This window comes from Caretta caretta, chromosome 3 (genome assembly GCF_965140235.1).
Source record: "Caretta caretta isolate rCarCar2 chromosome 3, rCarCar1.hap1, whole genome shotgun sequence".
Taxonomy (NCBI): Eukaryota; Metazoa; Chordata; order Testudines; family Cheloniidae; genus Caretta; species Caretta caretta.
The window spans coordinates 66,334,324-66,359,449 of NC_134208.1; positions in this window are offsets into that span (position 1 = coordinate 66,334,324).

The following is a 25,126-nucleotide window of genomic DNA, read 5'->3' on the forward strand; positions in this document are numbered from 1 at the left end:
ACACTACAAAATTGTTGACCTAAGGTTGATGCTGCGTTGATGTAATTACATCAATGTAGACTCTGTGTTGCTTACATCGACTCTGGCTGCCTTTCAGAAGCCATCCCATAATGCCCCACACTGACAGTTAAATTGGTGCAAGCACTCCTGGTGAGGATGTGCACTGCTAACACAAAGAGCATAATGTGGACATACAAAAGTGATTTAATTACTGCGATGGCTGTATGTTGATGTAACTTAGGTCAACATAATTTTGTAGTGTAGACTTGCCCATAGTTCAGTGTGGGACATTGTGGGATGGCTTCTGAAAGGCAGCAACAGGCGATGTAAGCAAAGCAGCTTCTACACCAGATGTGGACAAACTATGGCCCGCGGGCCACATCTGGCTCATGGGATTGTCCTGCCTGGCCCTTGAGTTCCCAGCTGGGGAGGCTAGCCCCCTACCCCTCCCCTGTAGCCTCAGCCTCAGCTTGCCGTGCCGCCAACACTCTGGGCGGTGAGCTCCTGCCGGGCAGTGTGGCTCCAAGAGTCGTCAGGTGTAGTGTATTAAATTGCTCCCCGGAGGAACGTGCTACTTACCTAGCACCAGGACTGGAAGCCGTAAGTAAGTAGCACATTCCTATGGGGAACAATTTAATACACTACATGGCCCTCCATACAGTTTTGGAACCCTGATGTAGCCCTCAGACCAAAAAGTTTGCCCACCCCTTATCTACACTGACACTGCGTCACCCTAACTACATCGACTAAAGTGCTATGCCTGTGATGGAAGTGGAGTAATTAAGTAGGTGTGGTTGGTAACTTACAGTGGCGGGAGTGACATTTTAGTGTAGACGCTTACAGAGTTAGGTCAATGTAAGCTGCCTTACGTCAACCTAACTCTGTAGTGTAGGCCAGGCCTCAGAGTGTCACAGCTAAATACCAGGTGGAACAGATTTTTTAGCACAAGTAGTTAACATGTATTTTAAAGGGACCATTCAAGGTGAAATGGCCCATTAAAACCCCTATAGTCATAGGACAAAAAAAAAAAAGGGAGCTGGGGGTTACAGATTGTAATAAGCCATAAATCCAGTGTCTTTATTAAAACCAGGTTTCAGAGTAACAGCCGTGTTAGTCTGTATTCGCAAAAAGAAAAGGAGTACTTGTGGCACCTTAGAGACTAACCAATTTATTTGAGCATGAAGTGAGCTGTAGCTCACGAAAGCTCATGCTCAAACAAATTGGTTAGTCTCTAAGGTGCCACAAGTACTCCTTTTCTTTTTATTAAAACCATGATTTAGAGTGTCTAGCGCCTGGTCTACATTACAGAGTTAGGTCTACATAAGGCAATTTACATCAACCTGATTCTGTAAATGTCTACACTAAAACGTAGCTTCCACCAATGTAACACACTCACTACACCGACTTAATAACTCCGCCTCCATGAGAGGTGGAGCATTTTAGTCAATGTAGTTAGAGTGATGCAGCATCCATGTAGACACTGCATTACTTACATTTCCTGTTGGCAGTCAGCCCTTGGGCAGAAGGGCTCCAGCTGAGAGCCCCATGCAGCTCAGGCTGTCAGCCCCTGGCAGGGGAGCTCCAGTTGTCAGTATCCCACACAATTAAGTTGATGGAATTGCTCCTGGTGAGGATGCACCGACAAAAGGAGCATAGTGTGGACATGAAACACCACTTTACTTACTATGGTGGCTTTACATCGACTTAATTTTGTAGTACAGACATGCCCTAGCAAAGTTATAAATTTAACCTCCCAGGTTAACCTTTTGATGGGTTTTTCCCTTGTGGATGAGGATTGAGAGGTCTAATGGAGTGATTGTTTTGTCAAAAGTGTTCACCCACAGATGTGGTGTATTTTTGTCTTATATTTTTCTGTGTGAATTCATTCAAGAGCATAGTGATTATATGGGTGGAGCCAGACAGTTGTTCTTGGGGCATTCAGTGCTCTGGATGACGTACACCACATGTTATGACAGGCATGCATAGGCAAGGTGTGTTATGGGTGGTATTGATCATTGTAGCAGTGGAGCAGCTACAGGTTTTGTATCTGTTGTTATGGCAAGATCTGGTGCCACTTTGAGTTGTCATGTCCTGGTCTTTGGGGAGCTTGCTTCTAATGATGAGTTTGGTAAAGTTGGGGAGTTGTTTGAAGGCCAGAAGAGAGGGTTCAGGAAAGAAATCTTTCCGTATGTGGTCCCCATTGAGTATGGGTTGTAATTGTTTAATGCTACCCTGTATAGGTTCCAGAGTGGGGTAGTAGGTGACAACTAGGTGTGCGCAGTTGGAGAATTTTTTCCTGTATTGAAACAGGTTCTCTTGGGATATTTGAGTGGCCTGTTCCATGATGAGAGCTTTTCTCTGACAGAGTTCTTGTTTGGTGAAGGCAATTTTAAGTGTGTTACAGTGTGTATCTTGAACTTTCTCCTCAGAGCATATTTTGTGGTATCCGAAGGCCTAGCTGTAGATATCTGATTTCTTGGTGTGGTTACTGGATCTTTAGAGGTTTCCTGTATATAGTTGTCTGTAAGATTCCATTGTCAAAGCTGATCAGTGTCCAGGAAGTTGATGTTGGTGTGGGAGAGTTCTAGAGAGAATTTGATGGATGGGTGGTGGTGGCAGTGGCTGAAGTTGTGGTGGAAATCTATGAAGGAGTTTAAGTCATCAATCCAGAGGATGGAGATATTAATGTATCTTAGGAATATCATTAGTTTTGTCCAGAAATTCTTCCTCGAGATGGGTCATGAAGAGGTTGGCATATCGAGGAGCCGCCTAGTACCCACAGCTATTTTCACAGTTTGGACAAAGTTTGTTGTTGAATTGTTACGGGTGAGGACGAAATGGATGAGTTTAGCAATGTGTTTTGGGTGGATATTTGAGCGTTGTCCATTGTCTTGTAGATAGCTGAGAGACAGCGATGCCTTCATGGTGAGGGATGTTGGTGTATAGGGAGGAGACATCCATGGTGGCAAGGATAGTGTTCTGAGGGAGGCCGTTAATGTTGCAGAGTTTCTGGAGGGACAGAGGTAGGTAGAACGCTGCCAGGAGTGGCTTTGAGGTGTTATCTCCTACACCCTTTGAAAAGGTATAATGTGTGCTCCTCTCAGCATGGGATTCCAGCCTCTAGCAGGTGCCAACAGGGCCAAGACCATGCTTCACCCTCTGTCTCAGCCCATCTCCTTTGGGATGTCTAGGACAATTGGCATCAATAACATTCCCTAAACCTGGTGTCCAGGGACACAGGATTGTGTCTGTGTCCAGTACTTCTTCCCCAACACACACACAGTGCACTTAACACAGGCACAGCCTGAATCTGTCTCTAATTTTCTCAGGAAAGCAACTGTGGGCCCAATTCAGCATTGCTTTTTAGCTTCTAGAGTCATATACACCAGCCCAGAGGGTATTCTGATTTTGTAGTATTGTACACTCATTCAACACTAGTGTAAATAACTGCACAAGTTGCAGGACATATGCTAATACAGCTGTTTTGTGACTCAGCCCCCTAACACATTTATGGTACTTCATTTGCAAGAATAATGAGCAGTGAAATTAGGGAAAAGTGCTGCTAAAAACATAATGCACATATAGACCATCCCTGACAGGTGTTTATTAAGAACAAGGGAGATTGTCTAACATGATGAATCATAGAATATCAGGGTTGGAAGGGACCCCAGAAGGTCATCTAGTCCAACCCCCTGCTCGAAGCAGGACCAATTCCCAGTTAAATCATCCCAGCCAGGGCTTTGTCAAGCCTGACCTTAAAAACCTCTAAGGAAGGAGATTCTACCACCTCCCTAGGTAATGCATTCCAGTGTTTCACCACCCTCATAGTGAAAAAGTTTTTCCTAATATCCAATCTAAACCTCCCCCCCTGCAACTTGAGACCATTACTCCTTGTTCTGTCATCTGCTACCATTGAGAACAGTCTAGAGCCATCCTCTTTGGAACCCCCTTTCAGGTAGTTGAAAGCAGCTATCAAATCCCCCCTCATTCTTCTCTTCAGCAGGCTAAACAATCCCAGCTCCCTCAGCCTCTCCTCATAAGTCATGTGTTCTAGACCCCTAATCATTTTTGTTGCCCTTCGCTGGACTCTCTCCAATTTATCCACATCCTTCTTGTAGTGTGAGGCCCAAAACTGGACACAGTACTCCAGATGAGGCCTCACCAATGTCGAATAGAGGGGGATGATCACGTCCCTCGATCTGCTCGCTATGCCCCTACTTATACATCCCAAAATGCCATTGGCCTTCTTGGCAACAAGGGCACACTGCTGACTCATATCCAGCTTCTTGTCCACTGTCACCCCTAGGTCCTTTTCCGCAGAACTGCTGCCTAGCCATTCGGTCCCTAGTCTGTAGCGGTGCATTGGATTCTTCCGTCCTAAGTGCAGGACGCTGCACTTATCCTTATTGAACCTCATCAGATGGGGTTTCTATAACTCCCCTTGAAATCCTATTCGAGTACTTAACTATCCTTCTAGTAGGAAAATCTTTCTTACTTATCTAACCTAAACCTGCCTGCTTCAGATTCAAGACCATTACTTCTTGTCCTACATTCAGTGAACATGGAGAACAATTGATCCTTTTTATAACAGTCATTAACATATTTGACGACTGTTATCAAGTCCCCCTCAGCTTTATTTTCTCAACACTAAACAGCCTTTTAAACACAAACACAAGTCCTTGTAGGTGAGGTTTTCTAAATCTTTTACTTTTATTTCTCTCCTCTGAAATTTCTCCAATTTATACACATTTCTTAAAATAGGACACCCGATATTGGACACAGTACTCCAACTAAGGCCTCACCACTGCTGAGTGGAGTGGGACCAATTACCTCCCATGTCTTACATGGGATACTCCTGTTAATACACCGCAGAATGATATTAGCTGCAATTGTGAAAGGCTATCTACTATAACCCCAAGATCCTTTTCAGCAGTACTGCCACCTAGTCAGTTATGCCCCATTTTATAGGTCTGCATTTGATTTTTTTTCCTTCATAAGTTTAGTACTTTGCACTTGTCTTTATTGAATTTCAGCCTGTTGATTGAAGACCAATTCTCCAGTTTGTCCAGGTGATTTTGACTTCTAATCCTGTCCTCCAAAGTGCTTTTAACCCACCCATCTTGGTGTCAACTGCAAATTTTATAAGCATGCTCTTCACTCAATCAGGGTCATTATGCAAATATTGACTAGTATGAGATCCATGACAACCCCCTGCAGTAGCCCTCTAAATATGTCCCCTGGCCTGACAGGGAACTACTGACAGCTACTTCTTCAGTGTGGTCTTTCAACCAGTTGTGCACCTGCCTTATAGTAATTTCATCTAGATTAGATTCCGCCCCCTGCCATTTGCTTTGTAGATATAAACTAAGAACTTGCAGCTTCTATCCTGTTGGTTACTTGAGTTAGGACAAGCAGGTGCACAGTAACTACTTTGTACCTGTACATACTGCTATCATATTATTGTACATGCAGTGCTAAGGTGCTAAATAATAGCACATACATACTGTTGCACCTGCTTGTCCTAACTCCAGTAACAAAATAAAAAAAAATTTAAGTATAAGAGACAGCAGTGGGATTCTGCTTCTCATCTAGTGACATATGTAAATGTAGAAAATTAGCTTCAGCTGACTAACATCACATCTGGTTGTTGCTACATGGTGTTACACAAGATTTAATAAAGATTCTCCTCAGCCATTCATGCATCCCATGCACTTTTCCTCTTATTGGTCAGGGTAATACCTTGACTATTTCAAATTTCATAGTGATTCAGATCCATTGAGTTGGCAAATGTAAACCTAGCCGGTTAGGTAAATGTCAGCATGAAGAGCAGAAATACCAGCAGTGAGCACATATGGTATTGTTTGTACTCTTTAAGTATGAAAGAACTAAAGAAGTTCACAAATGCAGATGTTTAAAACCAGTAAGAGTGTTTAATGAAAACAAACAGAGTACTGTAACATATAAACTAAAACCTGTTTGCCTTTTGCTCCTTTTGACCAGCTGGCAGTACTGTTTTTGACCCTATACCAATGAGTCTGACATTTAATTACACAAGGTACTTCTTTTTAGGGACTTTAGTCCCTGCAGATGGTGGGTGGTACTGGGGGAGGAGGATTTTCATTCTTAGTTAGTCAATAAATCACCTTTACAAGCATGTGTGTTCTATGATTGAACATGTAACAATAATACTGGATTAGTAAGAACAAACTGTTTCACTGAAAATATGTTGTTTCTGATTAATATTGCACACAATGGAGTTTTTCCTGTAAAATTAAGCAAAGGATTCATGCTATTTTTCATTAGACAGTGTCCTTCATCCCTAGGAGTCCCACTAACTGGGAGTCAAATTGTGCTCAAAATTACATTTCTACAAACTGAGTAACTCCAGTGAGTTCAATAAAAGTCATTCCATTGACTTCAAAGGGCATTGGATCAAATCTCATGCCTCCTCTATAACCCTCACTCCTTTCCTGAGAGAAGCATTCCTGGACTCTTTGACCCCTTGTCATGGGTTTTACCACAAAAGGACATGTTCCCATAATAGGCCAGAATGTAGCCAGCTGCTAATTGTCCAAGGAAGGATGTGAGCATGACCCATTCCTCCTCTGCACCTCTTCCCTCACCTCATGCAAGGTAAGAGCAACTGGACTCTGAGTGCCTTCCACTGTGCTAGCCACCCTAAAGGGAGGGTGCATGCCCTCTGCACAACAGGGAGCTGGAGGGAAGCATTGTGCTTCTCTGAGTTGCTGTCCTTTTTGGGGGGTCTCTCTCCCAGTGCAGGACTGTGCCTATCATGCACAACATTAACATGGGAGTGAGGAAAACATTACTCCCGAGTTTGCTTTTTATTTGAGATAAAATATTCCAGATAAAAGTTCTGTCCTTAAACATTAGGTCCCTGCACTAAAAGAAGCCTGTTCATGCCCAATATGCTCCTTCAAGTGTCATCTCTTCAATTAGAGAGGCTGGATAATAGCTTACATAATCCAAAGGTTAAATTCTGTGTCATGGTGGTTTCTAGGAAAATATGTTTTCCTACTTACCCTGGGAGTTATTGTAACAAATGAAAACACTGTTTAAAAAAAAAAAAAGTCTCACGCTTTAGATAAGTGTTGAGCTATTACAACAAATGATATCATATTTGGCTCTAGCCCTTGGAAATGAAATGGAATTTAAAAATATGACAATTTCTGGTAGCAATGTCATACCCTCTGCTGAAGTTTCAAACAAAACTGACAAAAATCAACTTTGAGGAAATGGACTATTTTTTATATTACACATTTATCATATTTGTTTTTGAGTTAATCTCTGGAGCCAGTGCAAGGATGGATGAGGTAACATTTGCACATGTTGTGGATAAGATAGAATAGAAATGGATTTTTTTTAAGCTAAATGTGCTATGGAGACTTGGTGACTGGAATCAGTATGAGCTGTTACTGAGTAGCAAAGCGTGAAAGCACCAGATTAGAATGGTTTTAATATATACTATGATGGCCTCTGAAATTCCAGTGGTGTGTACAATGTGTTGCGAACAGGGGTATTTGCAGGAGGCACTAAGATAAGTGGTAGGCTGACCTAATTCTGTAAAAAGCTCTCAGAGCCAACACATTTAGTGGATAAGCTCAAGGACTTAGTCTCATTGAATTAGTTATGAATATCAACGATTGAAGCTTCAACAGAGAGTTGGAATTTGATGAGAGCCAACTTAATGATGTTTGTATGCAAGTACAGGAAGAGAAGATAACACTGAATCATACACTTTACTATAAAAAGAAAAGGAGTACTTGTGGCACCTTAGAGACTAACCAATTTATTTGAGCATGAGCTTTCGTGAGCTACAGCTCACTTCATCAGATGTTCAACATCTGATGAAGTGAGCTGTAGCTCACGAAAGCTCATGCTCAAATAAATTGGTTAGTCTCTAAGGTGCCACAAGTACTCCTTTTCTTTTTGCGAATACAGACTAACACGGCTGTTCCTCTGAAACCTGACACTTTACTATATAAGGATTTTTATTTATTAGAAATAACAGCTATCTAAGGACTTATTTTGGGCCACATTTTAGTTCTACTTAAAATACACACCAATTATAACTGAAGAACTGATGAGGAATTCCATTACCTCCTATTTGTATGCATTTTGTGAAATCATTTTAAAAGTTTGCCCAGATATTTAAGACAAACATTCTTGGCAAAAGCCAAACTTTGAGCAGGTTTCACAGTGAATTACCGATTGAAGATTAATATTGTTGCTATTGATGAGATAAGCAGTTAAGGAGGCTTTAATCCACCTTGGTGCTCTCCCGATTCTGGACTGCTTTGGGGGCTAGACTGGTCTGAAGTTACAGCAAGCTGCTCACAGTTGTCTTTGAGCAGCAGTGCTGCCCAGAACCTCCACAGTGCTGCATTCTGCAGCCTTGCCTCTAACACCTGCAGCCATGCTCTCAGTATGCCCCTGTAAAGGGGTTGCACTCACCTCTCGCAAGCACCCCCTGGCTGAATACATGTGCCTGCACACTCTCTCTGTCTCTACGTGTTTGCGGTGCCTCTTCACTGACTCACCACTCTAGCCAAGACATACAGTCTGTCTGGGAGATAAAAGCAACACAAACCCCATTCAGGGTACAAGTCCAACAGGAGCCTCACTCAGTGCCCTCTATAATGCCTCTCTGTTTGTCCCTGCTCCGGACTAGAGCAGTGCCCCAGGGGGAACGCCTTTGCCCTTTCAGGGCCTGTCTGGCCCCAGCTCTTCAGCTGGGCCGCTACACTTCAGTCCCCTTTCCAGGGGGCCTCAAAATCCAAACAATTTTCCTAGTGGCTGGGGCCCACCCTCTACTCCAGGTCCCAGACCAGGGACCCTATAGATAGCAGCCATCCACAACATCCCTTTAAATAAACCACATTGCTGCTATATTCCCTGGGCCATTGCCACATGGCTCCCACACATTCTTCACCCTTACCTCAGGGCCTTGTCCCTATAGAATCCTAACAGCCAGCCTAGAGCACCATCCACTCTCCTCCAGCTCTAGTAAGTAAATACACTCAATTGGGCCCTGCAGCTCTTCATTACTAGCCAGCTGGGCCCTGATTGGCTGCTTCCCACAGAGCTGCTCTAGGCAGCTTGGAGGACCTCTCTTCTGCCCTTTTCTGGAGCAGCATGTGGCAAGGGCACAAGTACTCCAGCAGGGGGCCTCAGGACCTAGTCCATCCTGTCACAGCCCCCCTAAAGCAGAGCTCGATTTACAGCCACTTTATACTGCATTGGCCCCTTTACCTGGCATACAGGATCAGAGAGGGATGGGGAGTGTGGGACTCTCACCCTATATATTTTCAATGCACTTCTGAATTTTAGCTCACTGTGCCCCAAAATTCTGTTAATCAGATGTGAACAACTGGATTCATTGGGTCTGTTTCTCCACTCCGCTGAGGCCACTTTGCACCTCCTAAGCTTGCAAAGTGGCCTTACAGTGGCTGGAGGTGGCCAGCAGAAAATTCCCCCATGCAGAGAAATTCTCTACCAGCATAAAGGTGGTGAAGCTGCCTCCTTCACCACCTGCCACCCACCCTCTCTACATCCCTTGGTGTAAGAGAAAAGTGGGGATGTGCCAGGGATAGGGCAGAATGGAACTCTGCTTTTCCCATTCCCCATTATTGTACAGTCTCTGAAGAACATTATGCCAGTGGTAAAAGTTAGCACTACACAGGAGCAGCTCTACCAAGCACCAAAGCTAGGTGACTTTGAATCAGGGAGCCACAGCCAGCCCCCTGAGGCCCCCCCCTCTGCTTCCTTTGAGATCCACTCAAACAGAATGTGTATAATTTCATGATTATCCATGGAGAGATTTACATGGCACAAGGATACAGTGCTCAAACAAGAAAGAAAAAGTGATGTCTCTCTGTTTTTTATATTCTTCCCCACTCCTCTTATTTTAATGAGTCATCACTGAAAGGAGATTAAAAGTGTTTGCTGTTAAGTATGTATTCACCTGACGGTTATTCTCATCACAAGAGAGCTAGTTATTAACAAACATGAAAAAGTAAAAGTTGGCCCAGGGGATGGCAGGACTGAGATGCACATTTTAACTTTTGATATTGTGAATTCCAAGGGCGGCATTTGCCCGCTGTCTATATGAGCAATGAGAGCATAAGAACAGCCATACTGGGTCAGACCAAAGGTCCATCTAGCCCAGTATCCTGTCTTCTGACAGTGAGCAATGCCAGGTGCTTCAGAAGGAATGAACAGAACAGGTAATCATCAAGTGATCGATCCCCTGTCACCCATTCCCAGCTTCTAGCAAACAGAGGCATGGGACACCATCCCTGCCCATCGTAGCTAATAGTCATTGATGGACCTATCCTCCATGAACTTATCTAGTTCTTTTTGAACCTTATTATAATCTTGGCCTTCACAAAATCCTCTGGCAAAGAGTTCCACGAGTTGATTGTGCATTGTGTGAAGAAATACTTCCTTTTGTTTGTTTTAAACCTGCGACTATTAAAAATTTTATTTGGTGACCCCTAGTTCTTGTGTTATGAGCAGGAGTAAATAACACTTCCTTATTTACTTTCTCCACACCAATCATAATTTTTTAGACCTATATCATATCTCCTCCTTAGTCCTTTCTTTTCCAGGCTGAAAAGTCCCAGTTTTATTAATCTCTCCTCATATGGAAGCCATTCCATACTCCTACTCATTTTTGTTGCCCTTTTCTGAACCTTTTCCAATTCCAATAAATCTTTTTTGAGATGGGGTGACCACATCTGCATGCAGTATTCAAGATGTGGGCATACCATAGATTTATATAGAGGTAATATGATATTTTCTGTTCCTATTATCTATCCCTTTCTTAATGATTCCCAACATTGTGTTCAATTTTTTGACTGCTGCTGCACATTGAGTGGATGTTTTCAGAGAACTATCTACAATGACTCCAAGACCTCTTGCTTGAATGGTAACAGCTAATTTAGATCCAGTCATGTTGTATGTATAGTTGGGATTATGTTTTCCAATGTGCAGTACTTTGCATTTATCAACATTGAATTTCACCTGTCTTTTTGTTGCCCAGTCACTCAGTTTTGTGAGATCCCTTTGTAATGTTTCGCAGTCTGTTTTGGACTTAACTATCTTGAGTAGTTTTGTATCATTTGCAAATTTTGCCACCTCAACTGTTTACCTCTTTTTCCAGATCATTTATGAATATGTTGAATAAGACTGGTCCCAGTACAGAACCCTGGGTGACACCACTATTTACCAATCTCCATTCTGAAGGCTGACCATTTATTCCTATCCTTTGTTTCCTATCTTTTAACCAGTTACTGATCCACAAGAGGACTTTCCCTCTTACCCCATGTGAGCTTACTTTGTTTAAGTAACAATGAGGGTGAAAGTGTTTTTGTAGCTGTGGTGGTTGGTGAGGTAATATCTTTTATTGGGTGAACTTCTGTTGGTGAGGGAGACAAGCTTTCAAGCTCACACAGAGCTCTTCTTCAGGTCTGTGTAAGTTTGAAAGCTTGTCTCTCTCCACAGCAGAAGCTGGTTCAATAAAAGATATTACCTTACCCACCTTTTCTCTCAAAGGGGGATGAAAAGGAGTCAGATGTGGGAGGAAAGGCTTGAGATTATGCTATATCTGTGGCATCATCTCCTGACTGGGTGGAAACATTTCTGGATGTGCTTTGCAAGCTCCACAGTTCAGGAGGGGCTGTGGCTGTTCTCTGTGGCGGCGTCCCTTCACCAACCCTGTGGGGATTTCTTGAGGAAGTTAATGCTTACCCTGGCAGCATTAATATATACAGGTGCCCAACTCTGGGATGTTAATTCCATCTCTCTTGCGGGGGAATCTCCATGCAACAGGCAGAGGTATTGCATATAGTTTTCATAGTGAAAAAAGATAAGAGGAGGCTCAGGTGGGAACCAGTGAAGACACAAAGGGCCTATGTGAGTCTTTTATGCTGAATCCTCTCTTACTTTGGAACTCAACCTTTCCCAAGAGAAGAACACATCAGAAATGAGGGCCACATTCCATGGTAATGGGTACCTTGCAAAGGCACAGAGTCATAAGGCCACAGATGAAGAAAGCATTAGATATGAAGTTGTCATATTTTGCAATGGAATCTAAAAAGTTCTCACTACTCCCTAAAAGAGAATTACTGTGGAAATTGACTATGAACTTGTGTACAGAGCTTATAATGACATTAGCAATGGTTATGGCTTTCTGTAATGTCAGGTCCAAATCAAGTAGTAGCCATTTTCTAATGCGGGTGACACCCGGGCACCCCAATATTCACCACTGTCAAGTAATTAGGATATGTTTTGTACAATGTATGCCTTGTGAGGTATCATTCTAAAAGTCTTGATCTGCTAGACGGTAATATCTCATTGAATTGTATGTGCTCTAGTCGTATGTGAAGTTATGAAGTTTGGCTATGTGTGTGTTACTGAAACATGTTGTGAGGTTGAAAACAGGTACAACTGTAAAAAGGCCAAACAATGCTAATGGGTTATTGAGGAAATGCACACAAGCACCAGGATTACCCCAGGAATTGTGTACAATAGAAACCTCTCAGAGATAGTACCACACAATGGAAACTGTTTGACCCAGTACAGCAAAAGAGCTTTCCAGCAAGTGGGAAGAAGATATAAAAAGGGGACAATGACATCATGATGGGACCTCACGGTCCTTACAAAAACACACCTGGAAACACCTGAGGAACAAAGACTGAACAGGGGAAAAGTGATGGTCCCAGGATAGAGGAATTTTTAGCCTGTGTATGAAATCTGGGAAAGCCAAGGTAACTTGTGCCTTAAGAATCTTCCACTTTCCCCCTGTTTATCACTTAGGGTGAGAATTTGCTAATTCATATCTAGTGTGTTAAACTCAGTTTGCAGTTTTGTTTATTTACTAAGGTAATCTGCTTTGCTCTGTTTGCTATCACTTATATTCACTTAAAATCTATCTTTTGTAGTTAATAAACTTGTTTTTGTTTTGTATAAAACCAGCGTGTGAAACTTATAACTTGAGGCAGAAAGCTGTTCCATATCTCTCTCCACATTGAGTGAGGGGTGCAGCATAAGACGGTATAATTTTGGGTTTGCACCTCAGAGGGGGGGTGCATGCCTTAGCAACTGGGTGATGCCTTAGCTGAGCCTTCCCATGCAGAGCTGATCTCAGCATCTGTGTGTGAAGCTGCAGCTGGGTGTGTCCCTATTTATGTGTATGCTGGTGAAAGAGCAAGCTTGAAGAGCTTGGCAGCTTGTCACAGCACCACAGTGTGAAAGGGAGCCTAGGCTGGTGGGTCAGGCAGGCTCAGTGGTACCACAGTTCCAAGTGGCACCCCAGGGGTAACCCATCACAATGGGGCACAACCATTTTCTCCACAAGCTCATCTTCAATCATTTAGTCTGCCATGTGACAATCAATTCCCTTAAAGCAGCAATATACTGATCTGTTGACTTCCCTATTTTCCATTCACGATGGTGGAATTTACAGTGTTCATCTACATTAGGCACAAAAAATTCTTTAATTGAGCAAGTGCAGTACAATATTTATCATCGAGAATGGGAAGAGTGTAGAATATACACTGCCCTTCTGCTCCAGGGTAGTGAATAAGCAGAGCATGTTTTCATGGTTAGGAAAGTTCTTTGTCATTAATTGCACTCTAATCCAAACATTCAAAGCAATTGGAGGCTCACCTGGGCTTTGAAGAAAGGATGAAGGCAGATTCAGGGGCTGGAGAGATACTTCATCATCACCAATTTATGGAGTAGTGGAGGCCAAGACCGAAAGAGTCAAATCCAACAAGTTTTTTCATTTAGACAATAATCATGGAGCTCCAGAAGCTGCTGCAGCAGCAACAGCCCCTGACCCAGCTGTTTTATTCAAACACATGCACTGTGCTTCCTGCTAGTTTTTTCTAAACTCAAACACTACAACTCCCAGCAGGCAATACTGGATCTAGCAACACCATACTTGGGTACTGAGATATTAAGGAAGTAAAGAGCTTTATCAATCTCTCTTTTCCTCCATTCCTTCCCAAAGAATCTCAGTTATTGTTATGTTTAGTTTGAGCTGGTGGAAGGCTATTTAAAAAATATTTACATTGGGTAATGGGTACCTCTGTGAGTAGTTACACATAACATAGACATTAAACTAAGCAGTGTTTAAACCTACAGAAGGCATTTTCATGGTTTCCCAAGGACAGAATTTACCCAATGTCATCTTCTTGAACTTATAAACAGACTATTTTTCACAACAGGGTCAGGCATCAAACACATCATGTAAGGAAATGACTGGGCAATTACATTGACAATAGCATAGGAAATATTACAAAACAGATGTGAAACAATACAAATAATATTCTAAAGAATACTTTCCATCTAATTTAGCATGACAAATCTATAGCAAAACACTTCTGATGCTGACTGGATATGCAATGAAAATAAATGTGTGATTTACCAAATAGAAATGCCAGGCTGAACTTCTTCCTGCTGGGTGATAGCAACATATTAAGTGTATTGACACCAACCAAATGGCACTGGGATTGAACTTTCCTTATAAAAACTCTGGAACATTTTGCAAGATGGAGAAGAAAGAACAGCATCAAAATAAGAAGAGAGATATTAGACCATCAGTTCTAATTTGGTCTACCTGGACCCTTTAATAGGAAAGGTAATGAAACCTACAACAGCAGCACTGTAATAAATCTTTACACTTATATAGTCCCTGATCTCAAAGTGGTTTACAAAGTTTAAACTGCAGTCTGCAGAAAACCATTTCACCATCACTGAAATACAGTTAACTCTGGGGTGAATGTGGCAAGTGTTTAACAGTGCACAGCAACACTGCTCTGTAGTTTATGAGAGAGGTTAAAGAAGAATGTAACCATGATACATAGTGAATATAGGTAGGCAGAAGGTAATAATTCAGTTTGAATTTGGCCAGAATACAGAAGCTAATATATATAATATACTATACTGTATAATCAAAGTAAATACAGTATATGTGAATTTACATTTCTTTCTTAACGACAAACAAAGTATTAGGTTTCTGGTAGAAATGTGCTGAGGTAAGCTTTTATGATTTGTGTATGCTGGTACTTCATATTAGATCTTAGGCAGTACATCTGGCCTCACTTGGTCATTTTCTAACTTGCCAACCTTATCACTGACGTATATTTTACTAATATTATTTCAAACTAGCCACATCATCAACTATTATTTTTTGAACTGTAAAATGTTCATGGAAGTGTGTATCTGTTTTGATTTTGTTATTGTCAGATTGATGTGGAAAATAAATTAAATGTAAGCATATGCATTTCTTGACATCACGAACTAGAAAAATTTGCAAACTTTTATTCCATTATTAAAGGAGAGATGTAGTCATGTGACCATATTATCATAAGCTTCTGCCAGCTGTAAACCTCATCACAGTTCCTGTAAAGTACATTTCCACAGATCAAGTTACTGCCAGGGAAGACTTTAACAATATTCTACCTTACTTTCAACCAACAACAATTAGTATTAGCAAATGGTCCAGGCCACTGCCTGGAATCACATATGACTTCTATTCAAGAAAGACAAACTTTTATTCAAACCAGACCCATAAGCTAAACACGAGTTCTCCTGCTTAAAATAATGAATCTGAAGTAGTTTCTATCATTCATTTTACAAATCACTCTTAGCTTTGAAATCAAGTTGGCTATTTTCCCTTGTCTATGTTAGCCATCTGGTAAGGATGACTTTTGTAGCACTGATGTCTAGGGCTAGGATTTATTTTAAAAAAATATTACCCCTTTTGTCTTTTTGGAACTTGGCCTTTTAATATGGCCCAAACACAGCTTTGAAAACAGAGATTGTCCTAGGAAAAAAAATACCACACATGGCATAACTTCCTCTATCCAAGTCTTAATATATTTCACAGTCAAATTTTAGTTTTTGAATGCAATGATTCAAAAAAGTGCACACATGTTTCGGGTCATTAAAACTCATTGTAAAAATAATAAAGACACAAAGGGCTTATTCTTGAGAAACAATGTGCACCCTTTACTCATGAGATTTTGAAGATCTGCTTCATTTTTCAATGCAAGACAAGTTCACAATGCAGTTTCCTTACCACATACCTCAGGGGAGCCTGACCTACAAAAATTGAAAATGAGTGGATTTAGATATAAAAGAAAAATCTTGGCACTCAGTGTTTTAATCCTCTTCTTAAATAAAAGAACTTTAAAATGTATCCTCTTCCTGGCTGTTGTTACTAGGTAAGGGGGCTACCATATCTCATATCATAAACCTTATTCTCCATAGATACAAAATGAATGAGTCAGGAAGTTCAAACAATGTGGACACTTCATTGTAACAAGCACTACAGTTTCAACATGCCATATAAAAGTGCACCGATGACCCATTACCCATACTGTGGATATAAAGAAAATACCTCTAGAATGAAACCATCACTTTTGTTCAGTAAGAATTTCTGATCCAAGAAATGAAGCAAATACAGAGCTTGATCCGAAAGGTTCTGGGCACCTACAGCTCAAACTGAAAACAATGGGAGATGCAAATGCTCAGCTCCTCTCAGGAAGGAGCCCCTGTTCCTTCTGAAGTTAATGGCAACACCCTGATTGACTTCACTGGAAGTAGGATCAGCCCATAGATTTAAAAAAAGCAGCCACACAAAATCATAGATTCCAAGGCCAGAAGAGACCATTGCGATCATCTCGTCTGACCTGCTGTAGAATACAGGCCATAGAACATAAAAGATCATGGTGTAAGTCCTCATGCGTCCAGAGCATGTGTGCAAGTAGGAGAACAAACCCAGGCCCAGATGACTACTGGAGTTATTTCTTAGTCACTGGAGTTATGTTCTAAGTCACCGGAGAAAACAGAAATGTGATACATTTTTAACACACTTCACCCCAACTATGTTCATATTGTATATGGGCCAGATTGCAGCACTTAGTTACTGAGCTGAGTATGGGATACTGATAGATGAATAATCCAGGAGGAACAAAAGGAAGGATTGTGCCTCGGAAGTAAACCCCAGGTCCATATTTAAAAGGAGAAAACATTAGAAATTTGAAAAGAAAAAAATAAAAGGCATTGAGAAGAGGAAAAAGGAAAATTTCCTTAGTTAGCTGTGAAAGAGGAGCACAGAGTGCCAATTGCTGTTGCATCGGCTATGATAAGAATTAGGAGTAAAATCCAAATCTCCCATTAGCTTCAGGGGGGAGGGACTCACCATGGTTAGGTCATCCTGTTGGTTTTGGGAAGAAAAGTGTTCCCTTTTGGTATTGTACTGCATGATTTACCAGGTGCATTATGGTACTTTTGAAACATCAAGCATTGGCAAAGTCGCATAAGGGATTATTGATCTGCTCTAGTATGGCAAACAATGTTCTCATAGACTGCAGGTCTTTGTTTAATAGAACATACTTTAATCAATTCAGGCCTACATTCAGTGTAAGTATTGTATCACCCCAACGTAGAGTCTAAATGAGCATAAGACAGTCTATCTTATACCACTGTTTATAGCTCTGAATTTGTCCCAACTACATAGACTGCAGGTTAGCAACATAAACACTATGTCAGACAATAATCTAAAAAAGATTATAGCAATCCTCAGAGTAGTCTTGGAATTACAAAGAACAGAAAATAGTCAGCCAATACCTTATGTGAGAACCTGGGATATGTGTGTCAAGGAATCTACACTGGTCCTTTATGGTAAAAATGCCTCAAACAATGAGAACATGCAGAGTCCTCTCCATGTATGACAATAAACAAAGCAGCTTCAAAATATCCAACCAACTCTCCAGCTTGTATAGTACCCTACTGTTCATTAACCAGTAACCTCCACATTAATGAGGAAAGCAGGAAACAATAGCCTGGCATTAAGTATCAGCACTTTCCCAGCTGACAATAAAAAAGGGAGGAATGACTGCCCTGAGATCTGGAGTGCCGGAGAAAAGGACAGCCAGTGCCTGGGTAGGACAGGAAGAACAATACTAAGTCAGCCTGCAACCCTCTATAAAGAATATGAAACACAGGGATTACGAAATGACCATCTTAAGTTTCTGACTGATCTACCAGTCTACTATCTACCAGTCATTTAAATTGTACTCAGCAGTTTCACCTCTGCTTTTTAGCTGATGTGGACATCCCTGGGGGCAGTTTTCAAACCTGCCCCTCTAACCTACATGTCAAAGTACCTGTGGCAAATAACCTTTACAAAATTTTGGTTAGTAAAGGCATTCACCCTGTTGTCTGGGATTTTTTTCTTACAATCTCATTTCTGAGAAAGAATCAGAAACCAGATTCAGTAGGGAGCTGATGCATGGTTTCTTGGAAAGTATTCTTGAAGCATTTCTAGCACCTAATGAATTTTGGGCCTGGTTCAAAAGTGTACTAGGTTCTTGAATTAATCATGAAATGTATATAATTAATTAATTTCAGGGGTTCTCTCAATACATAGGCAACTGTCACCCTGCAGATATATGGGTATTATTTTTAACAGGTTTAGAGTGAAATTGGTTTATTTTAATGGTCATAAAAGTGAAGAATTGATGCATAGGTAAAACTGAAGAATTGTGAAAACTTTCCCCCATGATATTCTTGAGCTACAAAACTGCTGTTTCCATTCCTGTATCTCTCCTGAGCAGACATTGCTGATGATGCCAAATTAATTATTGGTCTGATGATATGGTTGATACCTTCCTACATGAAGTGACAGTACCATGTTTCTCATCACCATTAGCAGAAGTTCAAGCTCCACAAGATAGAATTACAGATGGCAGTCAGAGACGGAGAAGACCTATCTAGTGAGTATTCCTGTCAGCATAGGATTGGCTCCCTGTTACCTGAACTGCTGACTAGCTGGTACTTAATGTCATTCCCAGATGTACAGTGTCACCATCCCTAGCACAAATATAATTGCCCACATCCTACCTTGTGGCCCACTGAAACCATCCTTTTTCTTTGTGAATTAGGAGTAAACGGCAAACTCAATCACATGCAATGGCACATTCTTAGAGTGTAGCTGTCTAGACCACTCTCATTGGCCGGGAACCATGGCCAATAGGAGCTGCAGGGGCAGTGCCCATGGATGGGGGACCGCGTAGCAGAGCTGCCTGGCCGCACCTCCATGTAGAAGTTGGAGGGGGGACGTGCCGCTGCTTCCGGGTGCTGCTTGAGGTAAGCACCACGCAGAACCTGCAACCCTGAGACACCCCGCCCAAGCCCCAACCCCTGCCCCAGCCCTGACCCCCCTCCTGCCCTCTGAACCCCTCAGTCCCAGCCTGGAGCACCCTTCTGCACCCCCTGCACCCTCATCCTCATCCGCACTCCAGAGCCTGTACCCCCAGCTGAAGTCCTCAGCCCCCTATGCCCCAATCCCCTGCCCCAGCCCTGATCCCCCTCCCACCCTCCAATCCCCTCGGTCCCAGCCTGGAGCACCCTCCTAAACCCCAACCCCCTCATCCCCAGCCCCAGCCAGAGCCTGCACCCCCAGCCAGAGCCCTCACCCACTCCCCCATATCCCATCTCTCCTAACCCAGCCTGGAGTCCCCTCTCGTACCCTGAATTCCTCATTTCTGGCCCCACCCCGGAACCTGCACCACCAGCCCAGAGCCTGTACATCCTCCCACACCCCAACCCCAATTTCGGGAGCGTTCATGGCCCGCCATACAATTTCTATACCCAAATGTGGCCCTCAGGCCAAAAAGTTTGCCCATCCCTGGTCTAGAACTGTATTTTTAAGTCATTAGTTAGAGAAAGAGCAGATATTTTAAATGACCCTTGTGCCCCATGAAAGCCAGTTGTTCTGTACTCTCCCTTCTGTACTCTTCACAGCCAGGCTTACTTAGAGTGACCCACTTCCTGAGAGCTGCTGCCATTCAGGAGAAGCTTCCTTATAGTCTTCCTCTCCAGAAGCTGCTAATTGACACCTTATCTCTGGACTTGATCTTTTCCTTTCAGAGCTGCTATTAAGGTTGCTCTTTAGAATAATCAGCAGGGGGTGCTCCTGCAGCGAGACAGCCTGCTCCCTCTGGCATACATAAGTATTTTAAACAATATACCCAATAGGAAGTATTGGTTTATAAATTATTAACCACAGTTCTCAGACACACTAGCAGACTCACATCTGTGGACATTTTATGTAAAAGACAAGTAATGGGAGAAGGTGAGATCTTCAAAGTGTCTTGTAACTCAAGAAGGTCTGTATTATATAAGCACAGAAGGCAGCAAGGGATTATAATAAGTTGTGTTTGGGCTACAGTGTAGAGCCCCTGCTCTTAAGACTGTTGCTTGATTCCTGGTGCCAGCAATGCCTTTTGTGAGCAGAAAGCTTCCTGTGCTCAGTGCTCAAGCAAAAGTCTACAGGGAATATTTCAATCGCTTTTCTCCTTTTGGGTGGGCAGCCCAAGCCAAGCCACTGAATATTTGCTGGCATTGCTAGACACCATGGGGTGTGGGTATGCACAGTATGTGTGTATGGATGGGAGGTGAGAGGAGGAAGCCAGCAGCAGAGTAGCACAATTTGAAGCCGCGATCAACATGAGTACAGAAAAGCCTGTTACTGAGAGGAGATGTGGGATCAAAGAGAGAGAGAAAATACTTCAGAGTCCCCAAACAACTCCTCTTGGCTTCACCACATTTTTCTTTTAATCGGCCACTGCTTTTCTGAGTATTTTTCAAAACTACATGGTGTATATTTGCAAATAGAAGGTCATATCGACCCTGTGTGATATAGATGCATATACCTGAAATCTAGGATGACATATTTCTACCTTGATTATCCGGATGATTTATTTTAGAAAGCTGCATTACCGATACACAGTAGTCTCATTAGATCAAGTTAACGTGCATGTTGAACTCAGCTGTGGTATAATTTTTCTGGATAAGGCTTCACATTTGGTTGTTTGCTAATGTACAAAGCCAGCAGAGGTTAGGAGGTAAGGTATGCAGAGTTTCTTGTTTGTAAACTAATTTTGTTTTTAAAACTCTCACGCTGCATGTTCTCATTGTTTGAGGCATTTTACCATATTGAGACAATCTAATACAATTTCTGTTTATCCTGGTGCTAATCAAAAATAAAATAAAATAAAAACTACCAGGCCATATAATTAGCGACTCAAGGATATAACTATAACATCAAGATGAATACAAACATAAATTAGGCCTTAACTGCAGCTAAGCGAATACCCTCGCTATTGAATCACTGTTCAGCCAGAAGAAATTAACTGAAAAACATAGTCAATGAATATATTTTTCTGCTTTTTAAAAAGTTCACGTCAAAATCTCCTATGTGGTCCCTTATGCCGAAAGGGAATGGGTCTGCCACACCTCTGTATTCTCCATCTTCAAGTCTCGCCTTAAAATACCCTTTCCTAAAAGGCCTATACACCCCAGTCCTCCCATCCAAGAAGCATTTACAAGTCAGAGGAAAATATATTTCAAAAAAATCCCAAACAAAACAAAGCTCATGGAACTAATGAGGTAAAACAATGTTTTTCGTTGCTTCCCAGCCCTTGTGTATATGTGGTCCATCGAGACCCTGTTTCTGCTCCACTCTATATTCATGGAGAGGCTCACTCATTTCAGTGAGGTTTTGAAGTCAATGAGACTACTCATAGTGTGTAAAGCTAAGCACATGATTCAGGACTGGGGCCCTAGATTGTAATCTATTTGGAGCGGGGACCTTGTCTTATCTGTAGCTATCATTGTTATGTAAACCATCATACACAGTGAAATAAGGCGAGTTTGTCAAATTAGGCTGATACTGTAAGTTAACAGCATCTACTAAAAAGTAGCTGCAATTCATAGAATATACGACTCTTTGGTAAAACTCAGTTTCCTGATGGAAGTGAGGAGTCTTTTGCTCACAGTATCCATTCCTAATGATGCCCATGACTGAAAGAGTCTTTATAAAGTGCAGACTTTTTTTTTTTTTTTAAACAACAAAAAAATAACAAGGTGTAACATCAGATGTCCATTAAGCCAGGGGCATGGAAGCCACTGTTTACATCTAAAATTCCTCGGATTATCTTTCCCAGTGACACTATTAACTTGTTCTGCCTTCAAACAACTGCAAATCAGAGCATTTCCCCAGACATAATTCCTCTGGATATTGCGTTATCCAAATGAGCCAGACTGTGTGAAGTGGCTTTTTGTTCCCTGGACACACAGGATTAAGCAAGAGGATGTGTTTTGTGCGGACTTAAAAGAAAAAGACATTCAAAGTCTTTCTTTATGGGACACCTTTAATGTGCATAATTTCAGTTTTATGTCAATCAATCCTCAGTAGTCCTCTATAGACAAACCTAGTTTAAAACAAATACATATTTACTTTGAGAAGTACTTTTAAAGTGGGGACTAAATAATGTTATAGATCTATATACTCTGTAGGCTTCAGAGTGGAATAAGGAAGAACAATTTCATTCTAGATGATTTAACAAAATGTAATACTGAGCCATCCTTACTTATGTTGCTTGGTAATTAAAATTTAGTGTGTGTGTTTTGAATAAGTTTAAGCAAGTGAAATCTACATCGGTTGTAGATCTATCATTGAGAAAGCAAAAATTTTAGATGTTACATGTGAAAAGCTACTTAGAGAGCAGGTGAACAATGGTAGGTTAACTACATACGAATTTTAAAGGTATTTTTTCTCCAATTGTGTCCCGAACCTCCACTAGTTGAGCTGAATGGCAAAATTTCCATATATGTTAGAAGGATTGGGTCCATGGGCTTGAACCTGAAAACCTTTAATCACAAACATATCCCCACTGAATTCAAGGACTACTCAGATGCATATATGTTTGCAAGATTTAATTGGCTGCATATAAGGATAATTTATGTGCGTAGCAGTTTGCAGGATCAAGCCAGTTGCAAAATGATTAATTTAGGATTGCAGCTACTTAGCTTTGCCGAATTTAAAGCATGCCGCACAAAGTTCCTAACAGGCAGAGATTGTGCACTGGGGAGTTTTAGTAGAGAACAGGCCATCGTACGAAAGGTGCTCTTTGGGACTGGACTGAATTCCTACCTTTTCGAGGTCACGGGATCTGGTTGAAAGGCATCTCCATCTCCAGCCTGGTGTCTGAAACAGCTCTGACTTTTTGTTGAGATGATTCTAGAATAAAAACTGAGAAGCTGTTTTTATATCTGCTCCTTGTGGCAAAGCTCTGATCCAGCAAAGAACCTAAGAACATACTTAACTTTAAGCACCTGAGTAACCCTGGTAAAGCCAATAGCATTACTTTCCAATTTAAAGTTATGCATGTGTTTAAGTGTTTTGCTGGACTGGGGCTTGGTGTACTGCTACATCACTGGTGACCAGGCACTCAGCTCAAATATCAGATTGTCAGCAATGAATACTTACAATGAACAGTCTGTGATCAATCCATGGAACAAAATGTAGTCATCCCAAAGCATTCATTGAATTAATGAGAATGAGCACATTTGTTAAATCATTATCTATTTATAGAAGACTTTTGATTAGAAAAAATGGCTAAACTCATCAAATAAACTATGGCTAGCTATAGCTCGTGTGCTTAGCGCTCGTGGGTAGGTACTGAATTACCGAACTCAGACAGAAGGCGTAGCTTGAGAAGTGCAAGGGGCTGTATAAAATGTTCAGAAAAAGTCAAAACTCTGGAAATTTGAGGTTTTTCACATTTTGTTTGGAATTTCCATTTGTGAAATGATTCTGAAATCTTAGTTTTGTACTTGAAAGCTGGACCGTTTGTAACAGAAATGGGTCAATTTCACCCAAAAATAGTCCTATATTGGACCAAAGACCTCTCCTTTTTTAAAAAAACTCAGAGGTTTGTTTAGACAAAGATTGACATTCAAAATTCTGAATTTTTGGACTTTTGTATGTGAAATTGGTTTTTTTACAAAAGAGTCCCACAAAACCTAAAATGTGCCAGTTGCAAAATGGCCAAGAATGAAGTTATAACTTTTTTCATAAAATGTGTCATCATTTGTGTTGTGTATAAAACGAATTAGACTAGTGGAAAATTACTCAGGTTGAGTCTCTCCTGCTCCTAGAATATTTTCTTGATGTCCAGCTGAATTAACTGTCCTTGCGCCCATGGAACATCCAGCTATTTCATGGCTGGCAAAGATCGATAGACTATGGTTAGAACAGAGGTTCTCAAACTGTGGTCCATGGACCACCAGTGGTCTGCAAGCTCTTTCAGGTGGTCTGTGAATAGTTCTCTCTAAGCTGCGCGCCTGGGTGGCCACACACAAGAGAATGAAGGGCCACCCACCTAATTAGTGGAGCCACGCAGGCATGGCTCCACTAATTAGGTGTCTGGACCTTGAAGAAGATGCACGCATAAGGTGAGGTGGTGGCCTTGCGAGGTAGGTAGGAGGGGGCAGTGGGGTGAAAATAGGGGGTGGGAGGGATGTGGGACATGCAGGGCTGCGGTGACCAGAGAAAGAGGTGACTTCCCCCAGCTCCAGGGCTGCAGCTGCCAGGGAGAGATGGCCCTTCTCCCCAGCCTCAGCTCTGTGGCTGGTGTGGCGGCGGAGAGACCTTCCTCCTTTCCAGCCCCAGCTCTGGGGCTGCTGCGGTGGGGAAGAGCGGGCAAGACCCCTCTCCTTCCCAGCCCCAGCTTGGGCGCTGCCGCGGTGGGAGAGAGAGGGCACATCCATCGCATTAGAAAGGTAAGACTACTGATATTAAAATATGAATTGTGTGCTTTTATTTGTAGAACAAAAATGTTAATTATTATTAAGGGTTTTTTTATATCGCGCTTTTATCCAAAGTGCTTTACAATAGTTAGCTAATGGTACAAACAACATTTGGAAAGATCATTAAGTGGTCTGCTGAGACCTTCAGCAATTTTCAAGTGGTCCACGAAAAGAAAAGTTTGAGAACCACTGGGTTAGAATAAAAATCTCGATTTTACCTATCTGAACTCCTTCTGTATTAGGAAAATGACACTGTACCCTCAAAGAACTTGTTTGATTTTTTCACATTTTAATGGAAAGATTCTCCTGGACTACGCAGCTTCAAAGCAGCCTGTACATTTCCTCTGTGCAACGACATCATGTAGAGAGAATCCTGGCAGAGTCAGAAGAGTTGGGAATAGTCCAAATTCAACAATTACTGGGATATGTGGAT